Here is a 15,416-nt window from a genome sequence, read left to right as displayed (position 1 = left end):
TTGCACATGTGCAATTGTTGCGATCAACTCTTGAAAAATTATCGTCACCATCGTTATCTTTCGACGATTTTGATACCGGAGACATTGGCAAACCTTGGTTCGTCAACTCGTATTTGAGTCACCGATAAAACTTAATTAAGAGTAATTGTATGAAACGAGACGAAGGATAAATAAGAGAGCGTGGGTTGGTGGTATAGGTACGTATACGAAACGTCGTTAGAAGAGCGTTACACGCGTTATCAAGAGCCAAGTGATAAAACGCAGCGACGAATCACGGCTGATTCTCTGCCACTATTTACTTTCTAATCTCACGAATTCAACGGGTTCTTACCACATCGTCCTGCACCAACGTCTGTCAATTTGATCGCGAGATCTAACGTCGAGGCGCTGTGCCCGGACCGCGATCGCGAGCTGGTTTCTCCTCCGTAAATCGCTATTTTTTTTATTCCGCCAATATGAATATGTCGAATCGTCGGATTTAACGAAGTCTGAAATTCTACGTTCTTTCGATTCTCCCGGGGAAAAGCGAGAAATTCGAAAATTTACACAGCTCGTTATAACAGTTTTCTTTCGATCATTTCGTAATAAAAATTCCCAAGTAACTAATTGCATATCTTTTCGTTCGGCAAATTTTTATTGGAAGTCGTGTTTGTTCGGAACCTTTGTCGGAAGACGAAACAGCTTCTTAGAGAGCGCGTGAATTTGATGTCGTCATTCTGTTCTTTGCCTACTTTAAACTAGATGTGTCTTGTTATATGCAAGAGCCGATTTTAAATTTAATCGTTAAATCGGACGTTGATGAGTGGCGCAAACGTTTCTCCCATTTTTACGTAGCCGTATCTTAAAAATCAATTTTTAGCGATCAGTCTTAATGAAATTGAAATTTAGGTACACTTTATGATCTTCTCGTTGACATTTAACAATTTAGTTTTGCGACAGTCAAACGTCTATTATCGAATCAGCTTTACAAAATTTTGATTTTCATCGATAGCGCTCGAAAGACCATTGGCGAAGTAATCGTATTAAATAGAATTTACTGCCTTCGGTAAATTAGGATAACATCGATCGTAGACGGCAATCTCTTTTTTCCAGCAAGATAACTTTCTTTTCATCTTTGAGCGCGTTCTCGAATGAGAATAGTTGAAACGAAACTCGTTCGTAAGTCTTGTTGCCAGCCAAATTTACCGTGCAAAGACGCGTAAGAGGATCTCGTTTAACTTTTTCGCTGGGCGAACGAGTTTTTCGAAGGGTCGTTTTACGCAGGCAGAAGTTGATCCCGACAGATATTTCCGGCGAACGACCTTGCCCGACTATCGTCTCCAACAGGCCAGAGCCCCGTTACGGTACACTCGAATTACATCCGTCAACTGACACTCGCGATACGACTCCGTTTATCGAAACTCCATTTATTGGGAAGAAATCTTAATTACTTTCTTCCAGACACGTTTCGTTTCGTCGAGGCGTTTCCCAGCGATTGTCAGTCACACGTTGCTTACACGTTGTTTCCAGTATCGTATAAACGAGACGGACAGTTGCTTATCGATATATTATAGAGTATTATGTATATTATAGAATATTGGAAGCGCAAAATAAGTCTTTCCGTGCTTTGTCTATCGATAGGAAGTAATATCGCTCGACCAGAATGGAAGCTTCGACGCGTTTCGGAACCATACATAGTGGGGATAATCGACAACTCTGGTTTATGTCATCTCGTTTGTCCTTCGGGTGTAAATAGGCGGAATTCTATTGTATTCTGATTGACAGGTTAATCCTTTTGATTTCGCTTGAACGACCATGATTCGTTTTAAAATTTCATAAATGCGAATATAACGTTTCTATGATCTCGACCGTGTCCTTTGTTTATCAATTTTCATTCGTATTTCGGGTATCGCATGCTTTACAAGGGAATAAAAGCTCGTTCTTACCTTCTGTGACATCTAGTTTCTGCTTCGACCTCGATCCATTATAATCGACGAATGGGCGTAGTTTTCCACGCGACTTGGTTACCGAACGTTGACTTCTTCCGTCCACGAACCGTCTGTGATCGATGAATCGAGTCCAGTTCGAACGATCGTGTTTTTCAGATCTTTTCGTTGTTTAGCTTTACACCGTATCACGTAGACAAGCAAGCAAGAAAATCTGTAGTATCGATGTAGTTTTTTTTTTTTTTTTTTTTAACGCTGATTAACGTAGCTTTCTTAGTATCGAACCACAAGTTTCATTAAACTCTAACAAATTTGTATCTTTGCTATAGAGATGCGTACTTGGGCTTTTTAACGAAATTTTGAGGAATTCTTGTCAGCGACCCCGTCGTAATCTCTTCTGGTAGTCGAGCAATGGCAGATATTTTTTTATAAGAATTTATCACGTAATTTCCACAATTTGCCATCGAGTATTTCGATTATCGCGTAATCAGCCAACGATTGCGCAACGGTGCATTCTGAAACATCTTTTCCAAGTAATTTGTCATTCTTTGTTGAAAGAGACGTTTATCTTTATTAGTCTTCTTAATTACTTGTATCTGTCATCCTAATATCCATAGTGGCAAGATAGGTACTGCAATTCTGCATTTATTAAATCGTTTCAGCCGTTAAAAGTTAACATCTTCGTGTTTTTTCTTCTTCTGTTTACATACACACGAATGTAACAAGTGGAACGCGAGAATTCTTTAAAATCTTGAATTAGAAAGTAGTCGCTAATAAACGACACGGCCAGTACCTTGTGTCAAGTTGGCACATTTTTGACAAATAGAAAGTTGCGCGCGTGCGAATATTCCCACTCCTCCCAATCTGAATAATATCTCGACACGGTATAAAACATCTAAATCGAGTCGAGTTTAATAATCGTCGACTGCCTGATAATTCTATCGAAATCTATCGAAATCTATCGATCGATAGAAGCATCGATAATCCTGATTTCGTCGAATCCGATCGTAACAGATATTTATCCATAAAGAAAAGAGGAGGAGATGCTGTTAGAAGAAGAAGGACAGAATTCGCTATTAGGCAGAGAAAGATCCGTCAGTGGGGCAGAGAAGAATCGGCCAGTTACATTTCCCTTGTAACAGCGGATTGCCAAGCCCGTGAACGGAACAAAGGGGTCCGGGTAGGAAGAAAGATTTCTCTGGCAACAGGATTTCGAAGAAACCGGCACTCGTGCAAAACAGTCTTTCATCAGACCCTTGCTATGTTCTCTCCACTAACCGGGTGCCTCGTTATTCACGCGAACTCGCTCCGACCCTTCTTACCTTCTCTTTCCCCTTGAACCGTGTTCTATCTCGAAAAAAGAAAAGAAGACGGGGGGGGGGGGGGGGAGCGTGAATCTATGAACGGTGGCGGTCGTCGGGACTTCGACCCTTTTGTTTCGTAACCGAAACTAGTTTGCCGTGTGGCAGATTTCGATCCTCGAAACCGAACAAGTTTCGGTCAATCGCCGACCGACAATGACGCGTGCTTGGAATTGGAAGTCATGGCGACCGACCACGGCAGTATGTGCAGCGTACGGCTACGTCATGGAAATTTCCTCGTCGTCGAACACCTTTCCTCCCCTCTACGCTCGCTTTCGCGTTCTTTCTTGCCTTTTTCCCCTCCTTCCTTCCTTCCTCCCTCCCTCCCTCTTTTGTCGCGGCCCTCTCTATTTCTTGGTGCCCCTTCGTTCGTTATTCCGCCTTCTTAACGTCCATATCCCCTTCCCTTCCGTTCCCGATCTTATCGCTTTTTTTCCCCCCGCCTCAAAACCGATCGATGACATTTTTCAACCAGTTTCGACCGTTGACAGACGAACGTTTTCCGCGTCTCCCTTCCGAGAATTTAATTATCATGCGAATGGACTGAAACGTCACTTTTCCGTTCGCTTCAACCGGAACGTCCTTGCCTCCAAGACCTTCCTGCGAGCGTAATTCAACGGCGATCGGCCTATGCTCACGTGCGCGTGTCGAGTGAAAGATTTGCGGAATAACGCTATGAATAACTATGCTTGAACGTGTTAATTAACGGAGCTATCCGCGCTGGCAGGTTCCTGCTATGAAACGTAATGGAGCAATTTGTTACGCTGCAAGATTCCGATCCTTCAATGTCTCAAGATTTTAAAGCAGTTAGCTTCTATAGGGAATCTTGAACTCTGTCACGGGGATTCCACATACCCTCGTTTTCACTATTCCTGGTCAAAATGGATTATTTCTACATGCCGGTAGCACATCCAACGCCTTATCAGAAAATAGAGACTAATCGCTACGTCAGTGTCTTTGTTTATCCTAGAAATTTCACTGAATAATCATCTTGTAAATTACATTATCGTATTTCGCTCTACTAGTGCGAATATGCTACGATACTAATACGGTTTTACCGGTTTATAAACAACGAACTGATAAATTTAGTTGCGAAACTACTCTCTCGCGACGTTGAGTGCCCTGGTTTTCTTTCGCTCGATGATCGTGTGTATTTTTCCGAATTTTCAATTCACCGTAATTTCCGTATTAATGGCTCGAGGATCGCGAGTGTGGCCAACAAATGTTAAAACAGACTCGAGGAATTCCTCTTATTTTCAAAAGTCGGTCAAGTACACGTATGCTTAACGTACTCGAAGTATCTGGTTCAATGACTATTTACTGCGTCCGTGACTTCGATAAAATTTTTGTAAAAAGTAATTCGAAATTCACATTCGTCGTTTAATTATCCGATTTCTTGAATTTCCCACCGAATCGAGATTTATACGCCGTACGATGAAACGACCGAACGAAAGAACGTTTTAATTTTACCACGACATTCGTTGTTTCCTGTTCAGAACGGCGGTAACCGTTGTGATTATTCGCAGCGCGATGCTTTGCTGTTTTTTTCGACGACTCGAACAATAAAACGAACATCCGTCATCGTCAGCGTTTTTTTCTCTTTCTCTGCTATTCGTCAATTCTTCTCCATGGTCGTTTACGAGTCGCGCGAATTGCCTCCTTTTTTCCTCTAAGATGATTTCAAAGAATTGCGTTCGTTTTTTTTTTTTTAGAAAAGAACAGACCAGTTTAACTTTATCGCGCAATTCGCTTCGTACATTCGATATTTAAACATTTTTTCCAATATGGTTCGTATCGTGAGAATATTTACGACGAGATCTTGAGAATCAAGCCAGTGGATCGTATTTTAACAGTTAATATCACGTTTGTTTTCTCTCGTTCGACGTTGGTATAGAACGGAAGATGGAGGTTCGTTAAAAAGAAAGTTCGCTTGTACATTATGAATCGCCGGTGACCTACGCAGCATTTCTCTTGGATATCCTAACGAAAACATAATCGTGTATTAAGAGAGAAATTGCTTTGTAATTGCAACGAGTCTTTGGCGAATCAGTTTCACTCGTTCGTCTTGATATCGAACGATAAAAGACTCGTTAAGAACGTTCGCTTCCGGTATACTTTACCATAAAGTAGTTCCGGTATACCAGCTTATATCCGAACGAACAAACGAATTTGTGACATGAATTTTTGCAAAATCTACAATAGGGATAATTTCTTACGCAAAGCGACTCTATCGCGCATCTTGACATACACCGCTGTACTTATCGATTTATCGAAAGATGAATATCGTCGAGAACAAGATGCGTTGGATCTTACTCGTATTAGCCATTCGTGGCTCGTGAGTAACTCACACGACGCAAATCGAGACAAAGTCTCGCTACAACGCACCTACGTATAAATGTATTTACTCGTGTCGTGTGTGCAGGCTAAGGTTAGATAAGAACCGGTGCTTCTAATATAAATTTTCCACGGCGCCAGATGATTCATCCAGCTGTGTGCGTGTTTAGTCGCCAGTCACGTGTATAATTTCATTGAAGTACGGAGAAATCAGTAGACGCGCAAGTGCGTGTTTCGTTCATTAGCGGAAAATTTTCTCGCTTTCTTAGAGAGACAGAAATTGCGGAGACAGTCGTTGGTCGTTCGAAAATCCATAGAAAATAAATTCAAAACGTAACATTATCGAAAAAGGATTTAAAGGCCGATCCATATATAGTCACGATGTTTACAATATCCTTTTATCGCGCGTTATGCGGTCTAGTATCGCGGAGAACGTCGTGCACAGGAAGTAGATCCGTCCGTGTGCATATAATAGCAGGAATGATCCATCGATTCGAAAAACGACGTATCGAGACTTGTTTGTATCGAGTTAGAATTACGTAACCAGTACGCTATATTATCGAAAATAAAAACAGAATTACGTGTAGTATAAGGAATTTTTTAGCGTACCGAAAAAGAGCGCCTAAATTAACATATACGATGATAAATCAAAAATTAAACGCACTAATGCTCGAATGCTAAATTTGGATAGCGTTACATCTTCGTATATATCTACGCGTGTTGGCTGACGCGTAAAGAATGATGTGCGATGTCGGTAAAAACTTCACCGTACCCTCGAACGGAGAGGTTCTCAAATGAACATTTCCGCGCTTTTGTCTTTAATTTTTAACCGGATTTCCTAAATTCGGTCCTGGTCGGTTTCGTTTTCGTATCGAGAATTTCTTTCTTTTTTGTCTTTCTTCGAAAAAGATACATAAAATACCAGATACATAAACCAGACATACACAATCGCAAGACTATGCAAAATACTCGATGTAAAATATCTATTTAGATTGCATTTCTTTATTGGTAAAAGTTCAAATTTATACACAGATTCGCTGATATTCTACGATCGATATAGCAATATCCTAGGTTAGGGAGACCAAGTCTTCGGGGGTGGTTTCGTTTGGGAGAAAAGTTGGGCGGCACTGGTGGAAACAATCGCGTCTCTCCAGTTCTGCAAAGCATGGAGGAAGGTATATTAACATAACAGTACCGGTACACCTACGCGTGGTCGTGTTTGCAAAGGGTGGAATATCGCCGCATAGGCATCGCTAGTGGAAGGAGGGGCGAGTTACCGAGTTCGATCGTCGACCAGGGCGAGTTCACTGGTCTCAAGCAGTAGAAGTCACGCGAGTATACGTCTAGAGTTTGGAGTTTGTAGACTTTCATGCGAGGCACGATACGCGGAACACGTGTCGCACATACGTACGTATAGAATCGCACGGTGAACATAGCGAGACGAGCAGTCTTACACTCGCTAGATACATCTTGCGTTACGGAATTGGAATATTTCGGATAGACCGAAAACCCATTATACTATTATCAAAGTAGAATCAAAGTATTATGAAAGTAGAATCGATAAAAGGTAATTAGCGGGCTAAAAATCGTAAAGGTGTCTACGAACGTACTACTATGTTTTACTTTGTGCTCGTTAAAACGTTCCTTGCGCGATTGTTCCTTTGAATTGTAACGATAGAATTTCTCCGTTTAGCTGAAATTTGAAGGAATGTAAAGTAAACTAAAAAAGGTACTCCCTGGCGAGAGGAAGCGAAACATCTCTATCAAGAAAGAATCATAGACATTCGCGGTTTTGCGTCTGGCGAGGATATAAAAATTGTACGGTGGATGTCCGATCTGCTGTGAAATATTCGCGACCATTGCTTTGTCATTGTGTCGAAATCACAGATTACGCACGATCTACTCGGCAAAAAATGAAATATATACCTAGGATGGGTGCTGTGAACAGCGTATGCCCACGCGACGCGAAACAAAGAGGCCACCGTAGGTGGTCAATGATTTCGTGCGATGCATAATACGAACCTCGTAGTGGGTCATTGATGAAACACCATGGTACGTAATTCGTCATGAATCATCGACGACCTATGCAATTCGTAATTATATTGTTCATGCGTCGTGATTATGTAACCGTCCGTTAATTCTTATTACCAGCACTTTAAACGCTATATGGAAATACTTGTACAATTATGCTTCGAAACCAGTTACACGACTCGTTAAGCGTTATGGATCATGAACTTCTTATCAGAGTACTTCGGAATCTAGATAGAGATCAGCACCAGGAGGATTATTTCGATCCGACTGTAACTACTTGGAATTAAAGTATCGAAAAATGGTAATCGTCGATAGAGCTGTTCGATCGACTAACTGCGTAAAGCGAAATGCAAAGAACGTTACTACGATCTTCCTGCGAATCTACGCTTATTCGCGATCATAATCGAATAGGTGACGGAATCGAGAAACTTGGAAAAAGTGGAATTAATCGGGCATGGCGCGCGAGAGGCTCGATCATCAAAGACTATATACAAATGTACATGTATGCTCGATGTGAAAACGAATCTAGCTCGATAAAAAGGAGATAAAGCGCGGAATGGGTGATCTGCAGCTCGATGAATCGATCATTGGAATTGGAAGCGTCGTCAATCGGACGATACGCGGCTGTATCCCTAGTCCGGAGTTCTCAGGACACGATGCAATCGCGATAGAAACGGTTCGCTTCTGTCGGATTTATCTGGCGTTGTAATCAAATTAAAAAGGTCAATGCTAACCAGTTTACGGACGCGTTCGCGTCTCGACGCTCGCGGTGCACGCGATTCAGCGGCGAAGGCAGTCGAGAATAGCAAAGTAGAAGCGGCGCGCGCGTCAGACCGTCGCGTCACGCGTGCGTCGCCTCTGTATTCGTTGTCCGTCGCCGGCCGGCCGCACGATCTGGCGTTCGATCGTCGAGTTCACTGCTCTCCTAGAACTAGAAATCACGTGAACGTGTCTCGAGACTGCATTTGGCTATCCTTGCATGCACGCCCGATTTATGTATAGGGTGACTCCATAAATATCGTCGATCGCGTTGCCAACCAAATCCCGCACGCTTTACACGCTCTATCGTTGCAGCTTTGCGTGTTCGTTGAACGATAGAGCGTCCTTTTCCAAAGGTTTTCGTTTGGTTCGAAGAAAATCTTACGATTGTTAGAACGTACCGGTCATCTCTGTTCAATCTCTGTTTCTTCAAACGTTTCGTATAGAAATTGATCGCATCTCTTACGTTTAAGGAATTAGAACAGGCATATATTTTCCAATCTCTCTTATTCGCTATGCAGTCTGATAAAACGTTAGAAAGGTAGAAAAGAGAAATTGCCCTCGCTGTGCAAAGAAACACGGATTTAGATTCCGCCGATCTTGCAATTTAATGTCGCGTTTAAAATCTTTAAAAATAGAGGAAAAATACGTTTCTAGAACGCGATAAATATTTGACAGTACGTTGACTGATTTTCGACCAGTTGCTGTTTCGCCGCGCGTAATCGACCGCGTCGATCAACGCGCTATTATTTCATATCGACGGTATATTTTACGCATAGTCGATCGTCGCGCAAAATCGAGAAAAAAAGAGTCGAGATTCGCGTATCAAGTACCAGTCCAGACACCGTTCGACCATTTATTTAGAGCGTTTTTTCGCGCCGATAAAAAGTTCCTGCCGCGTATCAGATAACGATAGCGATTGCGCCATTCTACGTGCGATTGATCGATAAATTCACCGAGGGAAATACGGTCGATATCCTTGCCGCGATAGAAACTCATATAGACGTACCTTTATCCGATAAAGCGAACGCATTTTACGTGGATAAACTTAACGATACGTTTACGCGTCCCACACTCGAAGGAAAGGAGTTGCAGGCCAGACAGATCGATTGCAAAGTGGATTGTATGAATTTATCGGATGCGTGACTATCAAGTGCTATATAAATGCTGGTTGCGCAAAGAATCGCGTAGTCGATCACGGTTTTGTAATTAAGCTCTAGATAGAGCGAAGATGGTCGCTTTTGGAACGATATTCATCGTCGCGAGTTTCATAGCAAGACTTGGGACTATTTTTAAAAATTACGTTTCTCGTAACTAGAATTTATAAGTGCGACGACATTCATGGTCGAATCGAACTTTTTCATCGTTAAGGCCGCGTTCTGCGAAAATTGTCCAAGCAGCAGATATTTAAAAGAATGTCATTTTCAATAAATAGCTAAACCAATAGCGAACGAATAATATCGAAACGATTCGGAATCGAGTAGTTGTTCCTGCATTTTCAGTAGCTTCGAGATTTATCCCTGGATTCGCGAGATATCATTTCGTAATAATTGCGCAAACAGCGGATTAAACAAGCGTACGCGACAAAGTTTTACATATCGGCAAGATGTTAAAGATCTTACGTATTTTTGGTTCCCGAAAGTTTCAACGAGAATTCTTGCTTTTGCGAATGAAACTTTTTTCGTTATTCCCTTAAAAATGGCTTTGCGATTTTACGAGAAGCGACGGATGATTTATAGACGTTGAACGCACATTCGTGCGGTTTAGTCGAGATTAGATAAGCACCTCGTACCGCGAAAGATAAAAGTGAATGTCATCGTTCCGTTTGTAAACTTGCGCGTGTCACAACGACGTTATAATCGCGTTCTCCGCAATTTACAAGATCGATCTTGTGACAAGTGTTCGCAATATTGCGAAATCCCTTATTTTAATAAGAATGTCACGCATACTTTTGTCACTTTTGTACTAAAAATTTCACATACGTCATACTGTACAAATATGTCATTTTTATTGCAAACGCATCGCAAGGACGCGTTGCGTAACTCTGGAATCTTTGGTCGAAACGTTCATCTACGAGAAATAGACTGCTAATAGATTTGCTTTTAAACAGAGACTTTAAAGATTTAAGGACTCCTAATAGGTTTGCATTGGCAAAAATTCATCGGTTTATTTTTCATTTTGCGATCCTGTGGTCGTTGATAACAGTCGCCACGATTGGCCTAAATTAAAACGTCGGTACGAGGTCATAATCGATCCACTTATTAATACGCTCGTTAACTTTTTACTTTCAATTCAGCTGGTTAAACCAAAGTCAAGAGAAACGTTGGTTGAAACAGTAGAAATGGACAGATTCGATTTTCGCGAAGAGGAATAATCTCGTAACGTCAACTTTCCACGCGTCGTTATTCGCTAATACCGAATATTTACGATCGTCTAAGACGACTAGATGTACGATTAATTTATGCAACAGTTTCCACGTAATCTACGTTTCTTGAATTCCTGTTATACGTACTCGTAGTCGTTCTACGCAAATGGCGAACAGCCGACTAGCGGAAAATTTCGATCGGTCGATCGTTTCTTTGATAATTTTTGGCCGATAAGCTTGTACGACGGTTAACGAAAGTATTCGTACACTTGGCACAGAAATTCGACCGTCAAAGAACTCGTAGGAATGTGCGAATGGCCGTATAAAGACGAAACGTGTGCGTCCTAACGCTTATGAACGAGGGTGTAAGGTCACGATGTTGCGTTCGCGTCTGGCCAAAAGCGCGCGATCGAATCAAGAAGGTCAATGCTGTTACGGAGCAGGAGCACCGCAGTGGCATAGCAGCGATTCATCGTGTATCCGCGCGGTGTAACCGGTAATTCAGGGGCAGAAGGAGCAAGAGCGTGCACAGTGCGCAGCCATCCCACGCGTGATCCATGATCGCGCGTCGGACCCGAGATGAGGATGTGACGTTACTCTCAGATTTGTTAATTTGTTATTGCGCTGGCCGCGGTTGATTCTCGTATTAAAAGAAGCACGCGTGCGCATGTGCCAGCGAACGACTCGTCATTGAATCAGGCTGATTCAGCGAACGATCCGCCCCGAATCGTAGACCTCGAAATTAACACCGAATCAGCAACCGACGACACCTTGGATCACGCTCGCGCGCAATCTCGTTCGGCGAAACGAACGGTCAGATAGCGACAGGTTTATTATTCCACTTCTGTTTGATCGTGCGAGAATCGATCGTTCGAGGAGGAACGAATCGCTTCATCGACGTTTGACCTCGATCGTCGTTCCTTACATTCGTATACGATGCATCGACCGTTTCTTTTCTCCCTAAGTCACGCCCCGCTTCTAATTGCTGCTGAAAGATCGGTCATTGGTCGCTGGATAAATACGTTCAATATTTCGCAGCTTGTCCATGACGGACGATTATTGGCTATCGTTCGTCCGTATGCTCCTTTTTCTAATTCGTAGTCTAAACGGGTGTTGATCTTTATCCGCAAATCCGATCGAGATTTTGATAGTTTCAGCTTTGGATAGTCGAACCACGACCCGAATGACAATACGGAAATATTATTACAGTTGGATCGCGACTGTGTCGTTATCGAATCGTTATCGTAAATCAAAGCCACTGAATCGGTATCCCTTTCGTTGCGAATGCCGCGTGACTAATAAAGACGGCGCGACGTTGTACACTTAATCGGGAACTTGCTTAACGTTTATCGCCGTTAAATAAACGTTCTCGAGAAACGATGTTTGACTTTGGTAGCGCCGTTGCATACGTCGCGTATGATTTCTAAGCTGATGTAGCGACTTCTTAGCACGCGCCATGTCCCCGAGCGTCCTTTAGATCGCTGCTGCGGTATAGATAAGAGAAGAACGAAGGAATTTTTGCCTACCGCTTCGCAAACGCTTCCGAGGCTGATCAAAGTCGCGAAATTGAAGACGAGGAAGTCTCTGATCCAGTTTGTCGTCCCGTGGCGGTAATTTGTGTAATTGCGCGATATCGATGCACGGTTGACGCGACGAATGCTCGCGCGCTTGTCATAATATCTCGATTTATGCGGACGTGTTTGTTCGTGCATACTTTAACGTCAACGACGGAACGACCATGGTTGATTAGCCTTCAAGGACTCGGGGAAAAAGGCCGCGTCGGGGCGACCCCTCTTTCGATATCTCGCTCGTCCGCCTTGTTTCGCCATTTTCTCTGCTCCTCCGTCGAACCATTCGACGACACTCCGCTGCAAACCCTCTGCGATACGCTCAGCAACGCAGCGTGCGTCATTACGAAGTCATTGAAATACGTTATCCGAACGTTCTGGCTATGTTTCCGTCGATTGGACGAACGGAGGAAGCAACGATTCAACGAGTGTTTTAATTACACTTTGCGATTCGATCGGTGCGAGAGACTGCTGCGAAATAGCAGAACGAATCGCGTTCAAAAGTCTCGCGACTGTTTGGAAAATACGGTCGAGGACGTGTTAAATATACGGAAGAGCAATAATTGCGGAAAACTTGCGAAGTAGATTGTTTCCGATTTATCGTGTATTTATTATAGCATTTCCGTATCATTTCGTTGTTACTTGGTAGCGTTTTTGTACGACTGTAAGATAGTATTATCGTATTATGCGCCGATACTTTTTGCATCCAGCGTGCATGGAATATCGGTTTGACAACTTAATAAGAGATATAATCGAATGTAAAGACGGAAAGGAAACAATGTATAGCGCTTGAAAAAGAAACATCGCAGTACCGAAACGACACGTTCGCGTGTCGCGTGGATCACGTTGTGGCGCCATGACTAAAAAATAATCTCGCAATACGTGCCAACGGTTCGCGAGGCTGTGCGGCGTAACCTACGAATTCGAAAGGTACACAAGAGCTATAACCGCGTTTCATAACATCGTTAAATATTTACGAGATGCGGTTCAATAGCGAACCAGTTCGGCCGACTGTTATATATATATATAATGATGCTGACTTTTCACATCGTTAGCGATGTTCGAAAATAAACAGAGCACCGCGCTATTATCGCTACGTTAATTCGTTGAATAATTACACGTATATTATTTTTGAAACAGAAAGCGTATAATTACGACTGTTTTCTTGGATTTAGAAAATCATGTTTACTTTGAAATGCGCGCGTTTCCTCGAAACGTATGTTCGTAGGATTCTCTCTTAAGTATACCGTATTAATCGCGCTCTTACGATACGAGGACAAAGTACAAAAATATCTGTACGGATCGTTTTAACGTCGTAAACCCGTAAAATGGTTTGTTCGACGAGAAGCTATAACGTCTTTTGTGTTTCTTTCTCGTCGTAATTTTGCTATTCGTAGCATGCTGAATCGACATGCTGAAACGTAGGAAAATGGTACTGCAAACTGTACCACGTGCCATAACGTCGACGCGTATTCGTATTTCTGATTAAAATCGAAGAACGGTCGGTACGAGATTCTTCTATGATAAAATTCCTTTATTCTTAAATGTGCGTCTGTGATTAATTTTCATCCGTTTTAACGAGAGAACCGGGCAATGCCTTTGAACGGAATGTCGCGAAGACGGCTGAAACGAAGCAGCAACGACCGATCCGTAACACAGTCGGCGGAGAACCTAACCCGCGGTGAAAATTCTATTTTCGAAGCATCTCGCCACGAGCTTCTCCGAATATCTCGAAACCGTAGGTAGCATTCTCGTCTCTCGATGAAAATAATTCCATAGGTTCGTGATGCGTGGCCGCTTTCTACGGGGCAAACCGACATGGCGCTCGCTCGCTAATTTTTCCACCGTGATTTCGACGAAAATAAGTAAGTCTCGTTTCAGAGTTAAAGATACGGAGTAAAGGGAAATCGTAGAAAATTCTAATTTCTATTATACATAGAGGTACTTTAAGAGCGAAATCGTTTGTTCCGAGTAGATCGAAGTATCCTACACGCAATGAAAGGAAGTTTGCGAGGTAGCAGAGAAAAATTGGCCTTACTTAGGTTTAGACGAATAAGACGCGACATCCTCCTCTGTGGAGAGGAGAGCTACTCTCTCGGTCGCGGATAACATTTGTAAAGCGACATTTGTAATCGTTCCATTTGCAGCGGCAGCAACTGGTTCTATTCACCGTTAAACGAACTAAGTGGCAGACTGCCGGTGTAAAGGGTGAGACGCGCGATAGCCATCGTTTCACGATAGGATATGCCTATAATGCCGCGTAGAAAACGTTTCCTTTCTTATTTCCTTCGAGTCATCGAGCGCCTTTTAGGGAGAGAAGTAATCGACCGATCGAGTTGCTGAATCGAGATTTTTTCGCTCGTGCTTGCGGGTGCTTTCCCTGCTAATCCGTCGACGAACGTTTTCTCCCAAATTTCTGAGCGTCGAGTGACTGTCGCCTACTCTCTATGATTTGTATAATATGTATATATGTAAACAATAACATCGATCGATCGCGAGTAGTATTTATTCCTTGGTATACCCGTATGTTTGTGCGCGACGGGAGAGTCTAATATTACGGAAGTCTTGAACAAACTTATTAACACGTTTCTTGGCAAGCGACGTTTGTCAATCTCTAACGCCGTTGCATAACTGTCCGAGATCGCGTTTTACGAGGCGCGATGTATTTCTTTCATATCGTGTCAACCGATCGCAATTCGGAACAACGCTTCTACACAGGATATGCACGGCTCTCGAGGCGAAAGCTACTCTAGCGTGTTTTCGCGGGTATCTTTAGGACACGCTATATCGTTCCGGAGTTAAAATAGATTCGAACAGGCTAAAGCGAACGACGAACGACGCAGGACGACAAAGTTCTTGACACTCGAGCGCATCGACAAATTGACAGGCGCCTCTGCCAATTTTATTCCCACCGATGAAACTGGCGCTCGTGAATTTATTTTATTCGCTGGAGACGTTTCAACGCCAATTTATCGTAGATCGCAGGTGCAAAGAATCGGAGAAACGTGGCTCGCGTTCTCGCGATTATGCACTCAACTAGGGATACTTAGTTTCTATTATAACGAGTTTAGCG

General features: G+C 42.8%; 1 protein-coding gene across 1 annotated transcript in view; it reads left to right on the top strand.

The window, feature by feature from the left end:
• Positions 1-15,416, top strand: part of LOC126863430 (proton-coupled amino acid transporter-like protein pathetic) — a 35,309-nt gene that overhangs the window by 3,303 nt on the left and 16,590 nt on the right. The window lies entirely within an intron of this gene.

The sequence above is a fragment of the Bombus huntii genome, chromosome 3 (genome assembly GCF_024542735.1).
Source record: "Bombus huntii isolate Logan2020A chromosome 3, iyBomHunt1.1, whole genome shotgun sequence".
NCBI lineage: Eukaryota > Metazoa > Arthropoda > Insecta > Hymenoptera > Apidae > Bombus > Bombus huntii.
The sequence above is the reverse complement of the archived record's forward strand: the minus strand, read 5'-3'. Positions and strand labels throughout refer to the sequence as shown.